Source organism: Budorcas taxicolor, chromosome 1 (genome assembly GCF_023091745.1).
Source record: "Budorcas taxicolor isolate Tak-1 chromosome 1, Takin1.1, whole genome shotgun sequence".
Classification (NCBI taxonomy): Eukaryota; Metazoa; Chordata; class Mammalia; order Artiodactyla; family Bovidae; genus Budorcas; species Budorcas taxicolor.
Window position 1 is genome coordinate 149,297,133 of NC_068910.1, and position 27,621 is coordinate 149,324,753.

A 27,621-nucleotide genomic window follows, 5' to 3' on the forward strand; every position below is an offset into this window, starting at 1 on the left:
GAGATCTCTTGAAGATAATTAGAGATACCAAGGGAACATTTCAGGCAAAAATGGGCTCGATAAAGGACAGATATGGTATGGACATAACAGAAGCAGAAGATATTAAGAAGAGGTGGCAAGCATACACAGAAGAACTGTACAAAAAAAGATCTTCAAGACCAAGATAATCATGATGGTGTGATCACTCACCTAGAGCCAGACATCCTGGAATGTGAAGTCAAGTGGGCCTTAGGAAGCATCACTACAGACAAAGCTAGTGGAGGTGATGGAATTCCAGTTGAGCTATTTCAAATCCTGAAAGATGATGCTGTGAAAGTGCTCCACTCAATATGCCAGCAAATTTGGAAAACTCAGCAGTGGTCACAGAACTGGAAAAGATCAGTTTTCATTCCAATCCCAAAGAAAGGCAATGCCAAAGAATGCTCAAACTACCGCACAATTGCACTCATCTCACATGCTAGTAAAGTAATGCTCAAAATTCTCCAAGCCAGGCTTCAGCAATACATGAACCGTGAACTTCCAGATGTTCAAGCTGGTTTTAGGAAAGGCAGAGGAACCAGAGATCAAATTGCCAACATCCGCTGGATCATCGAAAAAGCAAGAGAATTCCAGAAAAACATCTATTTCTGCTCTATTGACCGTGCCAAAGCCTTTGACTGTGTGGATCACAATAAACTGTGGAAAATTCTGAAAGAGATGGGAATACCAGACCACCTGACCTGCCTCTTGAGAAACCTATATGCAGGTCAGGAAGCAACAGTTAGAACTGGACATGGAACAACAGACTGGTTCCAAATAGGAAAAGGAGTACGTCAAGGCTGTACATTGTCACCCTGCTTATTTAACTTCTATGCAGAGTACATCATGAGAAATGCTGGGCTAGAGGAAGCACAGGCTGGAATCAAGATTGCTGGGAGAAATATCAATAACCTCAGATATGCAGATGACACCACCCTTATGGCAGAAAGTGAAGAGGAACTAAAGAACCTCTTGTTGAAAGTGAAAGAGGAGAGTGAAAAAGTTGGTTTAAAGCTCAACATTCAGAATACGAAGATCATGGCATCTGGTCCTATCACTTCATGGGAAATAGATGGGGGAACAGTGGAAACAGTGTCAGACTTTATTTTGGGGGGCTCCAAAATCACTGCAGATGGTGACTGCAGCCATGAAATTAAAAGACGCTTAGTCCTTGGAAGAAAGGTTATGACCAACCTAGACAGCATATTGAAAAGCAGAGACATTACTTTGCCCACAAAGGTCCGTCTAGTCAAGGGTATGGTTTTTCCAATGGTCTTGTATGGATGTGAGAGTTGGACTGTGAAGAAAGCTGAGTACCGAAGAACTGATGCTTTTAAACTGTAGAGTTGGAGAAGACTCTTGAGAGTCCCTTGAACTCCATGGAGATCTAAAGGGATTTCTTTGGAAGGAATGATGCTAAAGCTGAAACTCCAGTACTTGGGCCACCTCATGCGAAGAGTTGACTCATTGGAAAAGACTCTGATGCTGGAAGGGATTTGGAGGCAGGAGGAGAAGGGGACGACAAAGGATGAGATGGCTGGATGGCATCACTGACTCGATGGACATGAGTTTGAGTGAACTCTGGAAGTTGGTGATGGACATGGAGGCCTGGCTGTGCTGCGATTCATGAGGTCGCAAAGAGTCGGACACGACTGAGCAACTGAACTGAACTGAACTGTTTTTCCATAGTCTTAGGAAGTGAAAGTGAAGTCGCTCAGTCGTGTCCGACTCTGCGACCCCATGGACTGTAGCCTACCAGGCTCCTCCGTCTATGGCATTCCCCAGGGATTTTCCAGGCAAGAGTACTGGAGTGGTTTGCCATTTCCTTCTCCAGGGGATCTTCCCGACCCAGGGATTGAACTCAGGTCTCCTGCATTGTAGGCAGACGCTTTATAGTCTTAGCCACCAGGGAAGAGCCATGTTTTTCCATAACTACTTGGAGAAAAAGAAAATAAAAACATCAAGTAGTTAAGTCAACACTGTTTTTGTTTCTCTAAGATTTGTTTTAGGGAGGAAACATTTTCACTTGATAGTATATGGGGAAAAAATATTTGCAATCCAATTACTAATAATGATCAGTAAAACTGAGTGGGATCTAACCCAGAATTGGCTCAATTGTACCCTGATATTAATAATCAATGTTGCATCATTTCTGTTATCTGATTATTCTAATCATCCCTCCATTTTTCTCCTCATCCACCAGTTTTGTCTCCAGATCATCCTTTGCACCAGCACATCTACCAACTAGGGGTCAGCTTCTTTTTTGGCATAGACTCAGAATTTTTATGTTTACATGTAAAATAACTTCAGTAAAATGGAAGGATGATTTTAAATGTTGCTTGGAAATATAACTCAAGCTCACCTCATTCATTTTATGTGATACTGTTAATATTATAAAAATAATATATACTTGTTATATATAAAATTTGGAGAACATAGAAAAAAAGGAGAAGAAAAATTACTCATAACCCAATATGATCAAAGTTAACATTTTGGTATATTATCTTCTAATATTATTCATATTTTTCTTTTGCATAGTTGTGATTATATTGCACACATAACTTTACACCCTACTCTTTTTTTGCCTTAATATAAATATGATAAACATCATTCATGTTTACTAATTCTTATTATAAATATTTCTTAAGTATGAGTTCCTGTGGAAGCATACTTTTATATGCACAAAAATCCTTGAGGTAAGAGAATAAATATTATGTAGGTATTTGGAAATAGATGGGGAGCCAGTGGAAACAGTGTCAGACTTTATTCTTTGGGGCTCCAAAATCACTGCAGATGGTGACTGCAGCCATGAAATTAAAAGATGCTTACTCCTTGGAAGGAAAGTTATGACCAACCTAGACAGCATATTCAAAAGTAGAGACATTACTTTGCCAACAAAGGTCCATCTAGTCAAGACTATGGTTTTTCCAGTGGTCATGTATGGGTGTGAGAGTTGGACTGTGAAGAAAGCTGAGCACTGAAGAATTGATGCTTTTGAACTGTGGTGTTGGAGAAGACTCTTGAAAGTCCCTTGGACTGCAAGGACATCCAACCAGTCCATTCTAAAGGAGATCAGTCCTGGGTGTTCTTTGGAAGGACTGATGTTGAAGCTGAAACTCCAATACTTTTGCCACCTGATGCAAAGAGTTGACTCATTGGAAAAGACTCTGATGCTGGGAGGGAATGGGGGCAGGAGGAGAAGGGGACGACAGAGAATGAGATGGCTGGATGGCATCACTGACTCGATGGACATGAGTTTGAGTGAACTCCGGGAGTTGGTGATGGACAAGGAGGCCTGGGGTGCTGCAATTCATGAGGTTGCAAAGAGTCAGACACGACTGAGCGACTGAACTGAACTGAACTGATGTATAGTTAACTATGGATTCCAACTCCAATGGGACATATGAATAGATTGAATAGTTAATTAATTACATTTTCCTTTCTTTTGGTGACTAATTCATCTTCTGAATTTTGCTAAGTGGATGAAAGATATTTTGTATTTTTCTAACACTTGTCTGCATACAGGAAAGAGAAAGTAACCTGAGAATACAGTAACTGGCAGAGGGAAACCATTTTTTTTTTAAATTACAGATAATGCATAAATATTATTCATACTTTATATTGTACTAAGTATTAAATAAAATATTAATAAAAGGTCATTGTGTGTATAATATTTTAATAAATCATTTTAAAGGTACTGTTTCTTATTGGTTCTAATAATTTTAGTGTGGATTACTGACATGAAAGTTAGCTGCTATTTTATAAATATATTTCTTCACCAGCAAAGATTATCTTAAAAAGCAAAAAGCTAACTTTTACATAACAATTTTCATTCCTTAAAATAGTAAGAACTGTATATAATGAAAGAAGAAAAAAAAATTTTTATGAAACTCCCCCTGAATATAAGCTGCTACATGGAGAATAACTTCATAAGAAACTGGTATGATGAAAAGAATATTGCTAATGTCAATTCTGTCTTCTCATAAGCACCATTTTCAATAAAGATGCTTGCTTTATGGCACAGTTATAATTATTTTGAATCAAATAAAGGGACAAATTAAGAAGTGTTTTCCTATGCGTATATCCATGTGTGTATGTATATATACATATACATGTATATATATGTATACATACATATATATACATATATATTTTTTCGATATTTAATTCATATAAACCAAATTTGATTACCTTATATAGGCTACACACACACACACACACACACACACACACACATACACACACACATATATATATGTATAGGCAATATATATACATACAGGTACTGTGGAAATAAAATTAACAAAAATTCTTTGAAAATTTAGTCAATATATTTATGAATATATAGTTCAATTTAGACAAAAATATTTGGATTATTTTATGGCATTCTACAGCTAATTCTACTGCATTTGTTTAAACTTTTTCCAGAAAAAAAGTGAAGCTTTTTTGTTTGTTTTCTTACAGATACATATTTTTATTGGTATGTAGTTGTTTTACAATGTTGTGTTAATATCTATACAGCAAAGTGACTCAGTTATACACATATACACATTCTTTTTTATATTCTTTTCCATTATGGTTTATCCCAAGATGTTGAATATAGTTATGGTTCCCTGTGCAATATAGTAGGAGCTTGTTTATTCATCCTATATGTAATAGTTGCATCTACTAATTCCAAATTCCCAGTTCTTCCCTCCTTCACCCTGCCTCCCCCATAGCAAGCACAATTCTGCTCTTTGTCAGTGAGTCTGTTTCTGTTTTTTAGATATATAAGTGATACCAGATGGTATTTGTCTCTCTCTTTCTCACCTACTTTTCTCAGTATGGTCATCTCTAGTTGCATCCATGTTGCTGCAAATGACTTTATTTCATTCTTTTTTCAGTTCAGTTCAGTTCAGTCGCTCAGTTGTGTCCAACTCTTTGTGACCCCATGAATCGCAGCATGCCAGGCCTCCCTGTCCATCACTAACTCCCGGAGTTTACCCAAACTCATGTCCATCGAGTTGGTGATGCCATCCAGCCATCTCATCCTTTGTTGTCCCCTTCTCCTCCTGCCCCCAGTCCCTCCCAGCATCAGGGTGTTTTCCAATGAGTCAACTCTTTGCCTGAGGTGGCCAAAGTATTAGAGTTTCAGCTTCAACATCAGTCCTTCCAAAGAACACCCAGGACTGATTTCCTTTAGAATGGATTGATTGGATCTCCTTGCAGTCCAAGGGACTCTCAAGAGTCTTCTCCAACAGTACAATTTAAAAACATCAATTCTTCAGTGCTCAGCTTTCTTCACAGTCCAACTCTCACATCTATACATGACCACTGGAAAAACCATAGCTTTGACTAGATGGACCTTTGTTAGCAAAATAATGTCTCTACTTTTTAATATGCTATCTAGGTTGGTCATAACTTTCCCTCCAAGGAGTAAGCATCTTTTAATTTCATGGCTGCAATCAGCATCTGCAGTGATTTTGGAGCCCCCCAAAATAGAGTCTGACGCTATTTCCACTGTTTCCCTATCTATTTCCCCTGAAGTGATGGGACCAGATGCCATATCTTAGTTTTTTGAACGTTGAGCTTTAAGCCAACTTTTTCACTCTCCTCTTTCACTTTCAAGAGGCTTTTTTTCTGTCTAAGTAATATTCCATTGTATATATGTACTTCACCTTCTTTATCCATTCATCTGTTGATGGCCATTTAGGTTGTTTCTATGCCTTGGCTGTTGTCAATAGTACTGCTATGAACATAGCAGTGTATGTACCTTTTTGAATTATAGTTTTGTCTGGACATATGCCCAGGAGTGGGATTGCTGGATCATATAGTAATTCTATTTTTAATTTTCTGAGAAACATCTGTACTGTTTTCTGTAGTGGCTACACCAACTTACATTCTTACCAACAGTGTAGGAGGGTTTCCATTTCTCCACGCCTTCTCCAGCACTTAAGAAAGTTTTTAAATGGCCCTGGCTCTTGAATAAAACCAGTCCTCTGTGTTTTGACCATAGAATATATTAATATCTAAAATCCTCTGTGGCTGTAAAGGTGCTTAAGTTATTTCAGTCCTGGACAGCCCCATTTTAAGCATTGAAAAAAGTGAAGAATTTCATCAACCAGATGTTTCTTTCATTTCTTTCTTCCCCTTGCTTTCTTCCTCTCTTCCTTCCTTCCTTTTGTTTTTAACTGATTTCATGGAGTTTCTTTAACATACTATGGCCTTGTAGTCAAACTATAGACAACCTTTTATTTTCTGGAAACTCCTTTAAGTATACTTAACACAGATTCCAAGGCAAGCTCTTTGAATATTTTTCACTGAATTGGTAATTAAAAAAAAAATCACTTCTTAGTCAAAATAAACTTTGAATCTCAGAAAGGAGAGTGTTCTTGCTCCAGAATTCTCAGGTATATCTGACAAACAGTTGGAACCCTGCAGTAATCTCACTGAGCCTCAGTTTCACCATCAGCAAAACAAGAATGCTAATAATACTCTCCTTAGAGGGATGCTATACATTTGAAGTGAAAAGGCATTTGTGCACCCTCCTTGGCAGAATGCCTGGCACATAGCAAGTGCTCAGTAAACAGTAGCTCTCAGTTATTTAATATGTCATTTCCTCGTATGTGCAATACAAACAGTCCTGAACTCAGGCTACACGCCGGAATGTTCAGTTATTTTGCTCCAGGCAACCTAAGGACTGTTATAGAACTCCGGGTAAGTGCATTTAATTCTCAGATGGCATATTTGTTGACATTAGTCATTATATATAAATTGTGGAAACAGAAAGACAAGCAATTATGCCTAGAAATACTAGAACTTACAACAAAGACTTAATTTATAAAACACATTTTCATGTGTTGATTGTGGTCAGGAACTAAAAAGGAATCAAAGTTCTGATAAAAGATTATGAAAATTAAAAGGAGTTTAAAAAAAACCTATACAAACTCTCCCAAAACACTTTTTTGAATATTCTGAGCCTGGCATGATAGCATCTGAGATTTTTAATATGCTTCGAAGGTATTCTACTGACCTAACAGAATTTCATATCTATGTCTAAAAGAAAGAATTACATTTGCTGTATTTAACCACTTTTGAAAATCAGTTAAGGGCCTCACACACAAGTGTTGTTCAGTAGCTCAGTCATGCCCAACTCTTTGTGACCCCATGAACTGCAGCATGCCAGGCTTCCCTGTCTTTCACTATCCCCCAGAGTTTGCTCAAACTCATGTCCATTGAGTCAGTGATGCCATCCAACCATCTCATTCTCTATCGCCCCCTTCTCCTGCCCTCAGTCTTTCCCAGCATCAGGGTCTTCTCCAATGAGTCACCTCTTCGCATCAGGTGGCTAAAGTATTAGAACTTCAGCTTCAGTAACAGTCCTTCCAATGAATATTCAAGATTGATTTCCTTAAGGATTGACTGGTTTGATCTTGCTGTCCAAGGGACTCTCAAGAGTTTTCTCCAGCACTACAGTTTGAAAGGATCAATTGTTCCGCACTCGTGCACAATACAGAGCAGATATTAGAACAGTCTTGTACTGGAACTTAAAGTTATGATAAGAGAGGCAAGAAATGCTGCTCCACTCTAACAGGTGGGAAAAAAAAACAAACAAACACTCAAACCAAAAACCCCCAGCAATAATTCTGTTGTTCAACTCCAAATTTTTATACCATAAACAGTCAAATTTATTTGGTGACTACTGAGTGACATGGAATCTGTCAACATAATGCCTCGAAATGTGAGCCAAGGCAGATTGGAAAACAAATTGAAAGCCTAGATTAGAGTGACTGTAGTTTCTTTAAAGTGATCTAAACACATAAATTTCATCTTATTAAAGAAGAAAATCTCCTAGCCTGCTTGCTTGCCATAAGGGAAAACTATTCCCTCAATACATAATTTCTCCACCTTTTGTTCCATGGCAGAGCTTCATGTTTCAATATAGTAAATAAAGATGTGATTGGGAATGAGGGAAGGTCAAGGCACACAGCTCTCTCGTTCTCTCCCTAAAGATCTTATGTGGTTTCCAATCAATTCAGTCAAGGGCAAAATGAATTAATTAGTTGAAAGTGATATTTCAAATAAAACAATTAGCACTTTTTTTTGTAGGGGGTGGGGACTTCACCCAGACCCTGGCCTTTTGTCAAAATGAATTTGATTTCAAAGTTAATTTTAAAAATTAAAAGCAAAACCTTGAATTGCAGCAAAAAATATTTAACTATTTTTACCTACCCTTGCTGAGTGAATGAGAGAGTTTAGACAGATTTCCTCTGCCATTTTATTCAGGAAAAGAAAGAAATGAAACAAACAAAGGTTGGCATCCCGCTGCAGTTCTCAGAGGTATTCTGAGTTTCAGAGGTATTCTGAAAACCCTCCCTGGCATACTATTAGATACACAAATGATAGACTAGAGTATGCATGATCAAAATGAGATGTACTATGTAGTAAATGATCAATGTAAGAGGAAGTCAGCAATTTTTCTATTCCATATTGAGTATAAACATCCTAACATGTTAAAACTTTTGAAATTACATACACACTACATAATTCTATAATTTGAATCAAAAGTATAAATAATAATGTAATTATTTATGCAATGATTCATAAATTGTCAGACTTTTCCCCCCTAATCTACAAAAATGCAAATTAACTCTATAAAATTATAAGGTTAACAAAATTAACCCTATAAAATATTTTTAAGAGGAACAATGGAGTGGATTTTAAAGTAATATTTCTTAGGACCAAAATCACTGCATCACTGGTATCTGGGAAACTAGGTACCACTCCAGTTTTAGTATATATAGTGTAATTTAGCAAAGCCCTAAAAAGTGCTCAGTTTAATGGGGGAGTACCATTGAGTATTATTGATTGATCTATCAGAGAAAATAAATGCTGTGAACGTAAACCAAACTGCACAGCGAGTACCAGCTACAGGCTTAAAATGGTCTTCCAAAGGCAAGCCAAATGAGCACCCGGCGAAGACAGAACTGCGGGATGACGACGCACTCAGAGGCGGGGGCCCCATGGATTCTGCTTGAATCTGACTGATGACCATGTCTTTGGCAGCCATCCTCAGCTGTGCTTCCCCTTGGAAATATTAAAAGTCTGTTGCACCCAAACCTAGGTAACCATACACATACCCACCCCCCACCCCGACTGCAATGCACACACAAGCACAGTAACTAAGATAAGCAAACAAAATAACTTTTTAGTAAATGGAAACTTTCTTATTTCAGAGCCATCCCCAACACTACCCGTCCTGGACATTCCCCAATGAACAACTTTGATAGGAGTGTTTTCAGCCGTATCACTAATTGGTCTACTCTTACTCTTTGCTTTAACGTAAAACCAAAGGGGAAAAAGTGATTTTAAAGGCACCTACAATCTGACGTGTGTGAGCAGAACTGAAAAAAAAAAATTTTTTTTTTCAAAATTGGATTAATTAGCATTATCGGAAAAACAAAGGGAACAAAGCCACGGGTAAGTAGTGCATTAATCATATTGCTAGTAATTAGTGCCACAATAGAAATACAAGACAAAACAAAGAAGTTGGAAATAGTTCTGAAACTAGGCATATTTTGTAGGTATCACTAGCTAAGAAATAGACATAATTGGACATGCAAAGAGGACAAGAATAAAATAGAATCTCAAAAATCACCTAACATTGAAAGACTCAACTGCATAAATCCTGAATCCCAGAGAAATGGAGAAATTGATGTATTTGTAGTGTCTAATATCCAGAGTTTAAAAAACTAGGAAAGAAGAGGATGAGGGAGGATGGGAATAATTGGAGGAACAGAATGTATTTCCATTTTAAAAAGAGAGAGACTGTGCAGTTATAACAAAGGTCCAGCCAAATCCCAAATACGCACAGTCATTTTTAAACACAGAAATAGTGAGATTTTTTCTTTCACTTTGAATATATGATTGGATGACACTGGCGAACGAGAACCTTGCTCAGTGATAAAATATTTAATTGTAGCTTTCAAAGAATAAAATGATTTGTATGGTCAATTTCTTGGCCTTAGATTTTCCGTATCAGAGTCTATTCCTAGAATCCTTTATAAAAGTGTTTCATAGGAAAATGCTGATTTGTGTTGATTCATTTTACAAATGGAAACTGAGCCCAGTGAGGTACAGAAGAATAGAGGAAGACTAACATTTTTCTTATGGTTCTGAATAGCCCATAGCAAGTCATTCACCTTCCTGTCCTCCAATTTTTCTTACCCAGAAAAAGAAAATTTGAAAAAATAAATATCTAGCCTGAGTGTTACCTCCTTGAAGATGGCTTTCTGGGGGTGTATGGGACTTTGTTTTTCTTGTTTATAAAAAGAAAAGGACATGCATCTGTGAATGGAGACAGGTAATGCCGACTGGAGCTGATTTTCATCCTGAGGCCTGTAGAGCTCTAGTGGTAGGTGATAAGAGATATCTCAGAAACCAAATGGATGGGAGATATTTGCCTGGGAACAGCCCTCTTAGACGTCTTCTGAACCTTCACTCCCGTTTGTAAGCCTCACTAAATACCTTCCTCAGTCTTTGAACCTTTCTTTTCAGCACTCCCATTTCCCTCTCACTGTGCTTCCCTGCTCCATTGGCTTATCTTCTTTTATTCCTCACTTGTCCCTATCATTTCTTTTCCCTTCACAAACTTTTTCTACTTTCACATATTATTTTAATGTTCTTTAGCAAGTGAGTCTGAGAGTCCGTCACCACCTAGCTCTTTCTGTCTCTCATCTTGGTCAAGTTATTTTTCAGTTTTGTACTTTCCCTATTTATATGATAGTAATAGCAGCATTTATTATCTTGAATCATCTCAACGTTTCAGATTAAGAAAATCTAGTCAACAAAACCCACCCTAACTTAATTTGGCTAATTAAGTAGCTAATATATTTTGAATGATCTTCTTAATATTAAAAACAAAAACTCTAGAAATATATCTCTAGAAGTGGTTCATGTGTAAAGAATATACATGGCATCAGGCATCTAGAAGTTATAAAGGAAAAGGGTGATAACTCTGACCCTATTAAAATAATCAGGGCTTATATGGACAAAAAAAATAATATTAAAATATTAAAAACATATTGGAAAGAAATTTGTCTAATATATGTGAAACAAGACTAATTTAATAAATACACAAATAGCCTTTGTAAAATTAATAAGAAAAATATGAATCATTCAATATAAAATGGACAAAGGACACAAACAGGCAAATATTAGAAAATAAAATATAAATAGCTAGTAAATTAGTAAGTGTTCATCATCACTCAATAATTATAAAAGTGCAAATTAAAGTGCTAATGTACCACTTTTCATCTACCAGGTAAAGATTTTGAAACTTCAACAATGCTATTGTTGACAAAAACCTGGAGAAATGGGTGCTTATTCACAAATATATTAAACAACTATTTACTGAATTCTACTCTGAAACACTGATGATGGGATTGCAAATTGTGACTCTGAATATACTGGTTCAGAGAGCCTAAGGAACCTATCCAAGGTCATCTGCAGTTGACCAAGTTGACATGTTAGATCTAAACTCCAGTCCTTTGAACTGTGAATCTTTTTTTTTTTGTAGAATCAGACCCACTATGGATTTTCCATAGGTGTTAGTTTACCTTTCCCTGTAATTAATTTTCTTGAAAGTAATGGCCTGCAAACTCAAATCTTGGGATGTCACACTATAATTCCCTGGAATCCCAAAGCCCCAATTCCTGTTCCCTGATGCAGCCACACCTGAGTTACTTCTGGATGAGAAACCAATTTGGCTGTTACACTTCCCCAGTTGTCAGCATGTCTGGGAGAACACTTAGGTGTGCGATGGCAGCCTTCTGAAAGGACCGTGTTTTATTTACTAACAATGAAGAGGATGATGATGATGATAATTAGTAAATAATGATTTCATGGTGAATTAGAGTTTACAAAGGATTTGACATATATGATTGAAAATGTAGTCTCTACAACAAACCTGTTTACAAAATGTTATTGTCATCTAAATTTTACAGATGAGAAAACAGAGAGCTAAAGAATCTTTCTAAGATCTGTAGGTTTTAACTGGAAGAGCCAGGAGTAGAATCCATGCCTATCTGATAACAAATCTCATGCCCTTTACTGATAGCTGTGGTTTGCCGCTTTCCCACTTAACAGATTGTTGTAAATGTAGCTAAGAATATCAGTCTGTACTTATTGCTTGCATATGAACTTGCAGCTTTTCTTTTGACCATATGTAGCTGAATAAAGGTTTTTTCCCAATTAAATATATTCCTAAATTCTCAATAATTTAATTATCCTTTGATTGAATACTATGCCTTCATGTTTTTTGCAGTTAAATGCAGATTTGGAAATGGGCAGCTTTGCTTTTTTTAAGGATTTATAAAACCACAATTGTATTTTATAAAGCCAGACAAGCTATAAAAATGAAGACTAGCATAAGCAAGACTTGGAGATGTAAATGTTATTAATCCACGGTGTTGCTGGTTGCAAAGGAAAGAGAACAGGAATTCTTTTTTCTTTAAAAGTGTTTTGCTTCCCTTAGACCTCTCTTTCCTCCAGTTACAGACAAAGAAAGAGGGCCACAAAATGGACAGGGAGTAAAAGGACATTTGTATTAGGTGAGCTTGTTAAGGGATTAAAAAAAAATCATTTGGGGAGGTTTTCTTTGCTTCTTGCTCATCTCCTACCTTACCACCTCTCCCACCCTCCACCTGGAAACTTGGTGGGTTTTTTAGAGCATAGCTAGATTCTTAGTCACTGAATGTTTAGACTTCATTGGAACAGTGGAAGCATAAAGCAAAGCATAAAGATCAAACCAGTCAATCCTAAAGGAAATCAGTCCTGAATATTCACTGGAAGGACTGATGCTGAAGCTGAAGCTCCAATACTTTGACCACCTGATGCAAAGAACTGACTCGTTGGAAAAGACCCTGATGGGAAAGATTGAAGGCAGGAGGAGAAGGGGACAACAGAGGATGAGATGGTTGGATGGCTTCACCGACTCAATGGACATGAGTTTGAGCAAGCTCCAGGAATTAGTGATGGACAGGGAAGCCTGGTTTGCTGCAGTCCATGGGGCTGATGAGTCAGACACAACCAAACGACTGAACTGAGCTGAAAGCAAATCTGGATTTAGAATCAAGTTCACAAGACTCCCAGACTGTTTCTCCCACCACGAGAGGCATTTGACCAATAACTGCTGCAATGAGTCCCCTCTTCCAATCTTATGCAAATTCATGCTCTTTTATGATGAAGTGTTTTACATAGAATAGAAGAGAACTGCATCCTAAATTTTCCGTTCAGCTCTTTGGAATATAACTTATTCAAAAGCCAGAACTTTCACCATTGACAATAACAACCCACAGACATGGTAGGCAATATGGTGTGGTGAAAGAACCCTCACTGGCCTGGGAACTGGGTTCCAGTTCTGACAGCATCTTACAGCCTCCAGGAAGTCAGGACTCTCTCTGGATCTCAGTGCCTCACCTTTATAGTGAGGGGGTTGGACTAGATAACCCAGATCTAAAGTGTTGTGTCTAAGATGAACACATGCAACAACAACAAAAATAGACGTGATTATATCAATATGCTTCAAAAGACATTTTATCATGTCACTTATACTTTTTCACCAGGGTAGGGAGAAGAAAACACTAATGTGATTTGATTTTACTTTTGCCATGTGTCACTGATCTTTTAAGCCTAACCAGGAGAAGGTATTTACTAAGCGGACAGTGTTTGAAAGGATGAATACACCCCCTCAAAGTGGGAATTGGTGCCTTTCTTACCAGTAGGAGCAGCCCCATTTACAATAGTGTCTGCAAAACTGGTGGTTCCAAACCCATGCTTCCTCAATCACAACTCTGAAGAACAAGTCTTTCTGGAGATTATAGAGCCATTTATTGAATTTCTATAACATAGATTAGAGTAACATTGAGTCCATTGAGAACCAGGGTTAAATTTACAGTTTCTCTTCAGACTCAAACATTTTTAGTGTGTTCACCTTTTATGCTCTTAAAACTGTATTACTTACTGATGTTGCCACCTGTTCTTATCTTATCTCACCCCATCTTACCTTTCCTTACCTTATCTCGGCCCCTGAAGTCATTACACTAATATTAAGACACCTTCTAAACAAAAAGCTTTTGTTCTCCATAGAATCTTTCTAAGTCCTCTCTCCGCTCTACCTTGACATAGAAATGCACCTTGGTTCTCCTTTCTTTCTGAGTTAAGCATTTAGATGGAAGTTAAGAAAAAACAAACAAACAGGAATCAAGCAAATATTTTGTTGAATATGAGCAGATACACACGTGCACACATCCCCATCCCCAAACCAATTAGGAAAGCACACTGCCATCAATTGCAGGAAGGCCAGGGGCACCCAGGCCTTTTGTTTAAGCAGGTTCTTGGGAAACAAGGAGACATCAGCCAGACTTGGGGCCTTGTGTGAAGGTCTGGCTTCAGTCATCGCTTGTTGTTGAGCACCGGGAGCAAAAAATGTAGTCAATAATGGAAAGAAAATCCTACTAAGAGATCTGGGCCCAGAAACTAATCCTGGCAAGTATGACTTGTGTCTCTGTAGTTTCATAAGGGAAGATTGTTTTGGTATTTAATTAGTGAATGGGTGAATTTAAGAAGAAAGTATTTCCCTTTTGAGTCCCTGAAAAGTCATGAGCAGTCCAGGAAGGATATTGAATTTTTCACAGCTATCACAACAACGTGGATGGCATTTCTTGAATACTAGCATGCATCACAATATGCCAAAGTGGAGCATGGCATTTGGAGGAGACTTCTATTTGCAAGTATGAGTGAGAATTAAAAATAAACTGGGAGTAGATGGGTGCTCCTTGATGAGGATTATCCATCTCAACAGGTGTGTGGCCGGAATAGGAAAGGAGATGGATATTATTTGGCTTTAGTCTTTCAATTTACTGGCAGAGGGTGCCTGTCCACCACCACTACTGGTCATATTAAATATCTACATGAGGACCTCCTTGATGGCTCAGAGACAAGGGTTCAATCCCTGACCTGAGACGATCTCACATGCCTCAGAGCAATTGAGCCTCTGTGCCACGACTATTGAGCCTGTGCTCTAGAGCCTGGGAGGCACACGTGCCGGAACCGCTAAAGCCCACGAGCCCTAGAGCCCATGCTCCACATCAAGAGAAGCCACTGCAAGTGAGAAGCCTGAGCACTTGAACAGCGAGTAGTCCCCACTCGCCACGGCTAGAGAAAAGCCTGTGCAGCAACAAAGACCCAGCACAGGTAATAAATAGGTAATTTTCTAACAAACTAGATGAGTCCACCTGTGAATATGTAGTCCTTATGCCCAAAGAGAGAGAGAGGGACAGGAGGAAGGAAAGAAAGAGGGAAAGACGAGCCACTGACCTTTACTGAGTACTTGCTACGTGCCAGTCATGGCCGGGGGTGCTGGCAGGGCCCTGGCTGAAAAGAGGTGAATGAGAGAAGGGAAGTAGAGTTAATGGGGCTTTTGACAGAACTGAGTTCCTATTCCTACTTTCTTGGCCTGGAACTATTCCTGTCCTCCTCCACTTTTCTTCTTTCCCTCTCTCTGGATGTCATCTGGAGTTGGCTCATCACATCTGTCTCAGGCTCGTCCTTACTGTGAGGATGGAAGCTGAGGAAGGCATACCTCACCTATCCCCTGAGGGTGGGAGGAAAACCCCAGCCTGTCAGGGGCGTGGACACTGAGGTGAGAATGCTGGGAAGCTACAGGCTCTGCTTGAGGAAGACCTGCTTCGGGTTATGGGTCTGCCATTTACAGGCCATGGGATCTTGGGTAAATTACTGTATTTTTCCTTTGAACTTTGCTGCTGCTGCTGCTGCTGCGTCACTTCAGTCGTGTCCGACTCTGTGCGACCCCATAGATGGCAGCCCACCAGGCTCCCCCATCCCTGGGATTCTCGATGCAAGAACACTGGAGTGGGTTGCCATTTCCTTCTCCAATGCATGAAAGTGAAAAGTGAAAGTGAAGTCTCTCAGTCGTGTCCGACTCTTTGCAACCCTATGGACTGCAACCTACCAGGCTCCTCCGCCCATGGGATTCTCCAGGCAAGAGTACTGGAGTCGGGTGCCATTTATGTAGTGCTTAAAAGCACAGGTTCTTGAGCCAGCCCACCTAGGTATGTTTAAATCTAGGCTCTGCCATTTTTTGGCTGGGTGACCTTGGGCGAGTTATTCAACCCTGTTTGCCTCGTTTCCTCGTCAATAACAATAGGGATGACAGTATCTTTTGCTTGTGAGGGTTAGAGAAGATACTGGGAGTAAACTGGCAGGACAGTGCCTGGCATAGAATAAGTACTTGAAGATTTTTTTCTTTATTTTTAAGCATGTTAACCCTGCTTGACAGATTCATTGTCATCAATCTTTGAGAAGTAATTTTGAGCACGTCTCCCCTCTACCCAAAAGCCACTTCTTGGTAACTAGCTAAAGTGTACTTATATAACTTCTCATTTATTTTTTGCTATGGTTGGTTCTTTCTCAGGTAGCAAAGAAATCATCCTGTGGAATAATAATAGTTCACCAAATTTATGCACCAGTTTTCCCCATGTTGCTGTGGCTTTTTAGATCAGGTGAACCACGGCTGAACCACAGCCAGCAGCACATGGGGACAACGGCCAGTTATTATTATCTATGTTTCGTGTGAGATGACGACGATGATGACTCACAGAGGGCAGGCGGAATGCAGGACCCAAGGTGGTGCAGGGCACAGGGGGTGTTCTGACCTCAGAACCCAGCTCACCACCAGACGGGTGCAAACCCCACTAGCTGTCCACACTCGCCACTCCCTGAATCCCCACACCCTGAAACAATAATAATCTGTGACTGATTTCTATCCTGTTTTGTAAAGCACTTGAGCACTGTGGTGATAATGTTACATACATGTCAAGTAGAAAGGCAAAAACAGCATCCGGAAGGCAGAAGGCAATTTGAAGCATGCAAAATGGGGTTACTGACATGGAAACTCAGTGACATCTAATTCCCATTGTGCCAGAATTATGTAAATACATAAGTAGGTGGAATTTTGTGGAAATATTTCTTAATTATTACCAATTACCATTGCATTTTTAAGGCCAATGTTTCCAAGAGAGTTTTGGGAAAGACTTGCACGTTTGTAATTGTGTCTTACAGCTAGTAATATTTTCTTGGAACCCAAGCATTTAGAAACTTTTGAGATGCTCTTTTGTGACTTGAAATTGCCAATAAAATGTAGAGCATTTAGATAAAAATGATACGTGATAAAATCTAGAATTATAGGCTATGAAACTTAAAAGAGTTACTGGTATAGTCTAGTTTGGTGATCTCCCCACTCATTTTTACAAGTGAGAAAAACTGGGGTGCAGATAGATTATTTATTTAGATTTGCATTGATTTTTAGTTTTAATAATATTTGTTATACAGTCAAGTTGCCGGATTCCAAAACCAATGATTCTTCCACTTCTTTATACTGAGTTTATGAAATCAAGAAAATTAAAATGTTAGCAAACAGTGCTAATGACAGCTTCACTTAGGAAAGTTCACCTCTGTATTACAATTTATTTTCCCAGTTTATAATTTATCTGGGAGGCTTTGCATATTCATTCACTACACATTTGTGATCAATTCAAAATTGTATAGATTATTCAGTTATAAGTGTTCTCTTAATTCAACCTTTCTGACAATTACATTTGCTTTTGATTCTCCCAGAAAATGGAATTTAAGTTTTACTGAAGATCTTTCAACTCTACATCATACTTCTACACGCCTTCACTTTTGTGTTTCTGAAAGTATTAGGATCACTGATGGTCCCATGCCCCAAGCTTTATATTCCCACCTGTCTGAGCCTCCCTAAGCCTCACTCCCAGAAAGTAGAGTTGTTCTTTCCTTCACATCTGTGCCAAACAGAGCCTTTCTCTCCTTTAAGCCTGCTGGAAAGCTGTTACTAATATCCAAACCAATCTTCATGTTTTATTTCTCCGTTTCATCCAAACCTTTTCTCAGGGAAGTCTATTTCCATATATCCACCAGATGCTCATTTTTTAAAGTGATTTCTTTAATAAATATATTTTAAAATCATACCCTTTGCCTCTGAGGAAATCAGTGCTTTAAAATTTTTTTTAAAGTGACTAATGTCAGCAAATAAGGCACCATCAAAGGGAAATAAATGGTGGCCACATGTCACACACTGCTGTGTAACCACATTCATAACAGTGAAACCTGCTCTGGCTCTGCTCACCCAGCTTACACTGAAACATTCGTGTGGACCATGTTTTAGTCCTTATGTGTGTGTGTCTGTGTGCATATTTGGTGCCATTTCCACTTTGTCCACACAGGTTAAAAGAAATAATTATATGTTTGTTTGTTTGTTTCCCAATCTGATGTGAGGAACCATAGTTTTTTTCTGAATCACATTTTTCATTTGAGTGCCATGTTCACTTTGATAAGAGATCATTCTCCTGTTTGTATATCTCACTGCCAAAAGGGACTGCTGGTTATCTCTGATTGCAGGCAATTCGAACTTTAAGTAAGCCTGTCTTTATCAACTACTGTTTTAACAGCTGATTAATTAGTGCTGTGGAGATCCTGGGCAGGCCTTTATCTGAAGAGCAGTTCAACCATTAGCAAAGGAAACTTCCTTGTGCACCAGCAGCTCAGATAACAAGGTAAGATAATAGTTCACAGTCCTCCTCTGGCTAATGCAAACAGGAGCACTCCCTCTTATCCCAACACAGAGGCTGGGGAGAAAAGCTCAGCCAAATTCTCAAAATACTGTGATCTCTGCTGGTCAAAATCAGTCATTTTGTGAATACTTTTCAGAATAGCACTTTGCAGCTATACAGAACACCTGGCACTTGGAAGCCCAAATAATACTGGAGAACTATTGGCTATCTACTGGGTTTCCCGGGTAGCTCAGAGGTAAAAATTCGCTGGCCAATGCCAGAGACCCAGGAGACACCAGTTCAATCCCTGGATCAGGATGATCCCCCGGAATAGGAAATGGCAACCTGCTCCAGTATCCTTGCCTGAGAAATCCCATGGACAGAGGAGCCTGGTGGGCTATGGTCCGTGGTGTTGCAAAAAAGTCAGACATGACTTAGTGATGGAGTACACATTGGCTCTTTACAGGAAGTCAAACCCCAGTAGGATTCAGCAAGGAGCATGGTGGGATTTGTCTTATCAGTTGACAGTTTGCGCACCTGGAGCCAGCCTCCTTATTAGCTGTTTAGTCTCGAACAAGGTACTTCTGTTCCCTGTAACGCAGTTGCTCTCTCTGTAAAATGGTGCTAATAATAGTGCTTAGCATTATCGTGTGGAGAAGGCAATGGCACCCCACTCCAGCACTCTTGCCTGGAAAATCCCATGGATGGAGGAGCCTTGGTGGGCCACAGTCCATGGGGAAGCTAAGAGTCCGACATGACTGAACGACTTCACTTTCACTTTTCACTTTCATGCATTGGAGAAGGAAATGGCAACCCACTCCAGTGTTCTTGCCTGGAGAATCCCAGGGACGGGGGAGCCTCATGGGCTGCCATCTATGGGGTCGCACAGAGTCGGACACAACTGAAGCGACTTAGCAGCAGCAGCAGCAGCAGCAGCAGCAATATTGTGAGTATTAAGTGAGCCAATGCTTCCAATGTTCTTCGAATCTGTCTGACATATGAAATGTCAATGTCATTACTAAGTTAGGAAAGATGCATATAACTTCGGTTCTTCAAATCCTAATAGAATTAACTGGAGGTAACTGCATACAACCAGACTGAATCTGGGGCTGTGATTAGGCATAGATTGTTAAAACTGTTACCCCGCTACCACCACTATTAATGACTTCTACTAGCAGCAACCATCTAATCATTGTAATAAAAATTAACATTATTATAAGCACTTTATATATATATATATATATATATATATATATATATATATATATATCTCACCATATTCAACCATTACAATCCAGTGAGGTAGGTCTTCTCTTTATTCCCATTTTACAGCTGATGGAATTGAAGCCCAGAGAACTGAAATGACCTGCACAAGGTCATGCAACTTATAATGCTAAAAGAGATTTGACCTCAAGCTGTCTGACTGCAAACTATATGCTCTTCACCAATCACTGTTGTGATCACATTATTACTCCATAGTCATTTGGAGATGTTCAGAGTTGAAGTGATTTACCCAAGACCCATGGCTACTAAAGAAACGAGCCAAAATTCAAAGCTAAATCTTCCCTGCTTCCCTTGTACTGTGATGTCTATTCAGTGTAGGAGTTTGAGGGAAGGGAATGTCTAGTTCAAGGGAAGTGATAAGGGGCCTGGGAACGTGGATTTGACTCATTAGACTTTCTACCCCTTGGGATTCTCTCAAAGGCTCTGGCCTCTGTTCTGAACCTGTTTCTCCTAATACTTGGTAGGAAGCAGGAACCCTGCTTCAGTCATGTTTACACCCATCTCCTAACCTAGCTTAGCACATAATAGGAAGGCATAGAGTAGCTCTAGTAGAAGGCCAGTATAGGGGAAGAAGTATTATTTAAATTAATCAGTGCAGAACATTATAAAAGTTAATAAAAATAAATTATTATTACTGATAAGAGAATGTGGTTTAACCAGAATTGAAAAGCCCTGTTTTATTGGTTTACTAGATTAGAACAACTAGAATATTTCAAGGCTAAAGTAGAGAAAAGCCTGGGGCATCCTTTGGAGAGGTGTAGAATAAGCCAAGCACACATTTAGAACTAGAGGTTCATCTCATTTAAGAAGAGGCAGTATGTCATCTGTACTGGATTGCCTTTTTCCTTTATAAGACACTGAATGGTCTGTAGATGTAAGGCAACAGTGCTTTTCTGACTATAATTAATTTTGAATGGGAAACGTGAAGGCACTTTTGGAGAGCATAGACTCTAGCATAATCCTCCACTACTTAATTCTCCTATACCTATCTAGGAAATTCAAAACCACTTTTCCTGCTAAATTTCTCAAAAGATTCACCTCCGGTCATCTTGTGGTAGATGCATCAAAGGGACTAATTGACCCCCTTAGGACATATCCTCAAACATCAATCCCTCAGCTGAGAAGGAAATGTCACATCAATTACGGAAGAAAGTTGGAAAGACACTGGAATTGGGACTAGGCTACAGTACTTGAGAAACTTGTTCAGCTATTGCATAAACATTTATGACAGACCTAATGTGGACAAGGCTCCGGGGGATGTAGCGATGAGTCTCCCATGCCCTTTCCCTCCAGGAGTATCCAGTTACAGCATAAATTACAATAAGCGGCGGTGTTAAGTGCCATCAACGATGTGCCGGTGAAATGCTAGGGGAGATTACGAGCCCAGAGCAGGTGACTGGCTGTGGTGCAGGCGGTGGTGTGCTGCCACCATCCCTGTTCTTCTGCGGCTTTCCCTAAGAGTGAAAACAGAAGATGTTGCACCAGGTGAAGGTGTTTTCTGAGCAAAACCAAGAATAAATAATGTGAAAGTTTAAGTGTGTGCAAAAGTTATTTACAGTAGCATTAATTATAAATAAAAGGAACTGTATAGAGGATTTATTTGATGAGCTACTCTTCAGCTATTAAAAAATCACATGAAATAATATTTGGCAAGAAGAAAATCATGGTATATTACTACCATTTTCATGCCTGAAAATGATTGTGTGTGTGTGTATGTTGGTATATAACAAAAGTTTGAAAGCACAAGAGGTGAAATTAACCACAGTTATCACTTAGTGGTAGAATTATGAGTGATTTTTTTTCACTATGATTCTTATGTTTTCCAGGTTTTCTGAGCTAGCATGTATGACTTTTGTGTTAGTATTACAAACAAATTTTAATAAAAATCCTTATATCCATCCTTTCCAAAAACTGCTTTCTTAGAGCCCACAAGCTGGGCAGTCAATACTATTAATAGCATTCCACTAGATTGCTTTCATTTGTTCTTGAGACAACTTCCTCTCTTTGGATTGTCCTGTTCTCTTGGATATGACAGTCACTAAAACCAAACTGGAAAAGCCCTGTTTTGTTGGTTTTGCCACCATGTAACTTGAGTTTTTACTGGTGACTATTTCTTATTTGGTTTCTCATGGGAATTTTTTTCTCTTCTCTCTGTCTAAATATTTGCATGTTTATGTCATACTTGCCTCTCTTGTTTCCCTGGGGCACCTGTCCTGGGGATAACCAGGGTGTGGATGGCAATGGTGGGGATAACCATGGTGCCTGACGGGAGCCTTGGCCCAGGGCTGCTCCCAGGAAGGTGGGTTCCCAGGGTTCATCCATTGGTGAGGGTTCCAGGTAGCTCTGGTTCCTGGAATTCATAGCAGTAGTGATCTGCTTCACTGCTGTGGCCTCTCCCTCACCTCTTCCTAGGCTCACCTTTGTCTTACCTCACCATGATTGTCACTATTTCTCTGATTAAATCTCCAAACACAGGGAGTTCTGAGGGGTCCTAAGAACTGGCAAGAGGTGGGAAGTTATAAAAAATAAATAAAGAAAAGAGGTGGGCATTTCTTGGTTGCTTGATTCTTTTCAGCCAACCTTAAATGGTTTGCAGAACCAGCTTCATGGGCCTATGATCTGTACAAACAGGGCCCCACATGCAGGAGGGCCATGTTCCTGACTCTTTGCTGTCTTAAAATTCTTAATGAGTTTTGAACAAGGGACCCTGCATTTTCGTTTTACAGAGGGCTCTGCCAATTATGTAGCTGGTCCTGATGGTTTTATCTCCACCTGGACTCTTGTTTGGAGAGACAGAGTGGAAAGACCATGATATTTAAAATCGGGCAGTTCCAGGTTTGAATCCCAGCTCTGCCACCTAGCTGTGTGATCAAGTTGCTTGATCTCTGAGTCTTAGTTTCCCCATCTGTAAAACAAGTATAGAGATATCTGCTTTACAAAGCTGATGTAGAAATGAACATAGGCAAAGCTTCTAATATGCATTGCTGCTGCTACTGCTAAGTCACTTCAGTCATGTCCGACTCTGTGCGACCCCATAGACAGCAGGCTCCCCCATCCCTGGGATTCTCCAGGCAAGAACACTGGAGTGGGTTTCTAATATGCATTAGATAATAAATAATGCTATCATCATCATTATTATTGAATAATGATAGCTGTAAGACATCTCTCCCCTCAAATATAATCTTGCTCTTACAGTTTACCTTTCACTCAATTAAGGAAACTGAAATCAGTTTACTCTAATGCCCAGGCTGGATGGTATCCAGGTCAGCATCTAGTATCATCTCATGCCACCCTGAATCTAGACTCAGCACGTCTCCTTAACATCCTCTACAGGAAGGCTGGGGTGATCTTTCTCTACCTAGTTTTTCTGGAGTGTTACCTGGGGTTACATGAAGCTTCCATGTTTCCTTTCCTTCCTTCCCAAGGTGATAGGGAGCTTGCTTCCTCAGTCACCTCAGTCATGTCTGACTCTATGACCCCATGGACTGTAGCCCACCAGGCTCCTCTGTCCATGGGGATTCTCCAGGCAAGAAAACTGGAGTTAGTTGCCATGCCTTCCTCCAGGGAATCTTTCCAACCCAGGGATTGAACCTGGGTCTCCTGCATTGCAGGCAGATTCCTTACTGCTAATAAGGAGTCCTTCTGCAAACAGAGCTCCTAATGAGTGACTTCGAAGTTCCTGAAGTTACGTTTTAGGTTCAGTCTCTTTCCTGTCCTAGCTCCACAGCTGCTTTCAGGTCTCACTTGATCTCAGATCTGCTTTTGTTCTATCGCCTGTATCTAAAGCTCTGGTAGAAAGAATACATCCTTGCATGATAGCTTAAATTTTAATAGGATCTCATCTTTTTCAGAACATTCATGTCATTTTTGTGCCATTTGATCTTTGAAACTCTACTAAAAAGGAGTTAGAATGATATCACCATTTTCTCAAATGAGAGAATGAATATTAGCAAGATAAAGTGACTTATTCAAGAATACTCAGCAAGCTGGTGATAAGCTATGTGTAGTGAGACTGTGTCCTATCCATTTATTAATTCATTCATTAGTTCACTGAATCTCTACCATGCTTTGTGCTGGGGTCACAGTGGTAATAAAAGCAGACATTGCCCTCACATTCAGGCACCTTAGAGTCTATTCGGGAGACACAGATGTTAAATGATAATCACAACAATAAATGTAAATTTTCAGTTGTGGCAAATGCTGGGAAGAAGCACTCAGAGTCAAGTTCTGACTAGTCAAAAGGTTCCTCAATCAAGTTGCTTCTTTGATAAAAGCAAGATGCCACTCTATGTTTACAAACTGATTTATTTGTCTGTTTATGTGATACTTTAGCTCGCTAAGCACAACACAGCTTGTTTCATTGAGTAGATATTAACAACTTTAGAGTCTTCTTTACCTTTGGCCATTCTCAATGCTGATGCTTTGCCACAGGGGTAAGCTATAGTGGAGCAATCTGAGTTATGATGGTTTAGCTGGGTAGCAGAGAATTGAGAAAAATTGTACTGTTTTGATCCTTGGGAATCACTTACCTTCATAAAAGTTGGCCATCTTAACCTTGCACTCTTGACCCAGAGCATCATGGCCCACAGCACCCACCCACTTGCTGGGGTCCAGAAGGGAAGAGTGGGCACCCAGAAGTATTACACTGGTTGCTGAGGATGCCCCTTGCTTATTACCATGCTGATCTTACTCTGACATTTGTTTATGTATCCAAAAATGTTCCTCTGGGCACCATGCCAGACACTGGAGACAGAGTAGGAAACATGATGGATAAGATCCCTGGTTCCTGGAGCTTATTGGAGTCAGGCAATAAGCAAACACAAGAATGAAAATCCATTGGCAAAATGTGGAAGTTCTATGAAGAAAAGAGACAGTCACCCAGAGAAAAACTAAAATGAGCCTGAAGTAAGTTCTCTCAGAGCAGAAAGTGACAGTTGAGCTGAGATGTTAAGATTGAGACCGAGTTCACACAGGTGAGTTGAAAGAGGGCAAGCTTTCCAGGCAGAGGGAACGGCACATAAAGAGAGGCACAAAAAAGAGGGACAGAGAGACAGACAGATGTAAAACGCATCTGAAAAGGCAGTTATTGGTGATATTTTACAAAAGCCTAAATCAAATGCAAACTAAATATCTTAATTCCAGGACGAAGGTACACTTTGTATATTTTTCAAGTTTCTTTGGGTGGATGCAATTTCATAGATGACGTCTTCACAATGGCCTAAGGTACTGCCACAATCAGAGTGTTTCCTTTTATTTGGTTTTGCTCCCCTTTATAAAGTGGCTTAAATGTTGAGGGCTGCTTTCCCCACCTGTGGCCTATCTTTGTTCTTACGCTAGACCAATTTTGCGCTTTGTATTTGCCGTGCTAGCCTTCGAAACAGAACTTCTACCCCTGTCACCACCTCGAGAGGGGACGGCCCTCCATCGCTCTCCTGATTGTCTGAAAGCTCCTATTCTGTCTGTATCAAGTGATGGCTTCTTTCTCTTGGCCAAGTGCGTGTTACTTTAATGTAGCCCTGAAAGCAGTTTTATAATCTGAAGAATAAACAGATTGCTTGTCAAATTCTCTTTGTTCTGTTATGACCTACTAACATTTACACTGCTTCGCAGAAACATGAGGAAAGGATTGGTTGCCTACATCAACTTTTTCCATCACAGGAAAATGTGATGGTGCTGGCTCTCAGGCCAAGGGGTGGCACCCCCACCTCAAGGCCATAACCAACCCAGGGTGGCTAAATGCTCAGTTGTTTTTTACAATTTTGAATCATTTTAGAAAATTCCCTAGAAAGAATGGATGGATACATGAGACTTTTTTTTTCATAAAAATTTCCTTCTGTAAAGCCATTGTTTGAGGACTCATTTTTTTCTCTTATTGTATTTGAGTTAGATGTTAAATATGCACTTCTAAGAATCCATGATTTTTAAATTACAAAAGCCATGAACATGGAGAAGTGTTTCTTAGCAATAAAGGAAGGGCTTTCAGAAAATTCTACAATGGCACTGAGAGGTGATATAGTGAGGTACCCCCATCTCAGCTTCAGTCCCTCCTCTTTATAAACACCTTCAGCCCTGGAAGACCTTCTGTTGCAGCCCATTACATCTTTGGACAGCTCAGATCATTAGGAAATTCTTCCTCACATGGAACTAGGATCCACCTTTATTTTCTACCCACTGGCTGCACTCTACTCTGCACAGGGCAGCAGAGACACTTTCTCCACTGAAATGTTGTTGAGGAAAGAACAGTGAACTCAATTTCTCTAGGCATCTGGTTTGAATTAGCTATTTCACAAATCCTTTTCTCATAACTGGCACCAAATTTCTTTATAATTAAAAAGAAAACATGTTTTCACCTTACAAACAAAGATATCCAAACAACTTCACGTGGAAAATGTCCCAATGTTTTCTTGTTCTAGGGAGGCAGTTTTCCTTCTAAGGGCTTTAAAGAGAAAATGAACATTTTCCTGAACATAGGGATTTGATTTTTTTTTTCTTTTCATGGAATCTTAGGAAAATATTGTGACTTAGGATGAGCTGAACAGTGAGAGTCAACAGTCTCTGCCACCTGGAGACTGGATGCCACCACAGCTCTACCCTTTCCTAAAGCCCCATGAGCAGTCTATCCCCAAAGAACCCGTGATTGCTGGTCCAAATAATTGCTGGGCTTAGCTGCCAGATTCATTCAGAAATTGCTGGTATTGTCCTCTGTAAAATGATATGACCCTATGATCGCTCTCTCTTTTCAGCAAACCAGAGTCCTGGATATAATTTGATCTTCATTATGGAGAGGGAAGCTGCATCAGATAATAGGAGACCTGAAGAGTTTAAGTAGCAGAGGATCAACCTCACATCCCCCATCCGGCTCTGCTCCCCAGCCCAGGCAGTTGTTCATGGCTCAAATTAATTCGATAGGACCTGGGGAAAGAATATTTTGAGTCCAAGACCTGAGGCCCTCTCTAAACTTCCATCCACGAAATCTGCCCAAATCTTAGATTTACATCTCACAAAGGGAGATGCCAAGACTACTTTGCACAAGTAGTGCGCCTCTCCCACCTGCCTCCAGAAGCCTCTGGGTAGCAATTTGTCGTAGCCTCTGCATTTGACAGAGGGCTAGGAATTAGAGGAGGTGTTTTGCTCTCCCGTCACTTGTCTCCTCACTGTATAATTATCTGAGTTCCTAGGTGCTGCAGTGATACGTGAAGAAATCCAAAGAAGAAATACAATATGTCTTCATTGTCTTTTGTCATTAGCCCTCAATTAAATATTTCTTACCCTGGGCTAAAGTAGCACAGGGTGGAACAAGCCATGGGCTGCAAGCCAGAAGAGGTGAGTCTTAATCTCTCTTCCACTTACCATCTCTGAGGTTTGATGTTTTCTCCTATAAAATCAGAAGATAGGCTAGATTATATCTGAAATTCCTTTGGGGACTGAATTTTTTTTTTAATTCTGTGACTATAATTTATACTTAAAAGCAGGATAAAAAAAAAAGTACTAAGTGAAGTGAAGTGTTAATCCCTTGGAGTCCCCATGGACTGTAGCCTGCCAGACTCCTCTGTCCATGGAATTTTCCAGGCAAGAATAATGGAGTGACTTGCCATTCTGTTCTCCAGGGGATATTCCCAACCCAGTGATCAAACATGGGTCTCCTGCACTTCAGGCAGATTCTTTACCCTCTGAGCCACTAGGGAAGCCC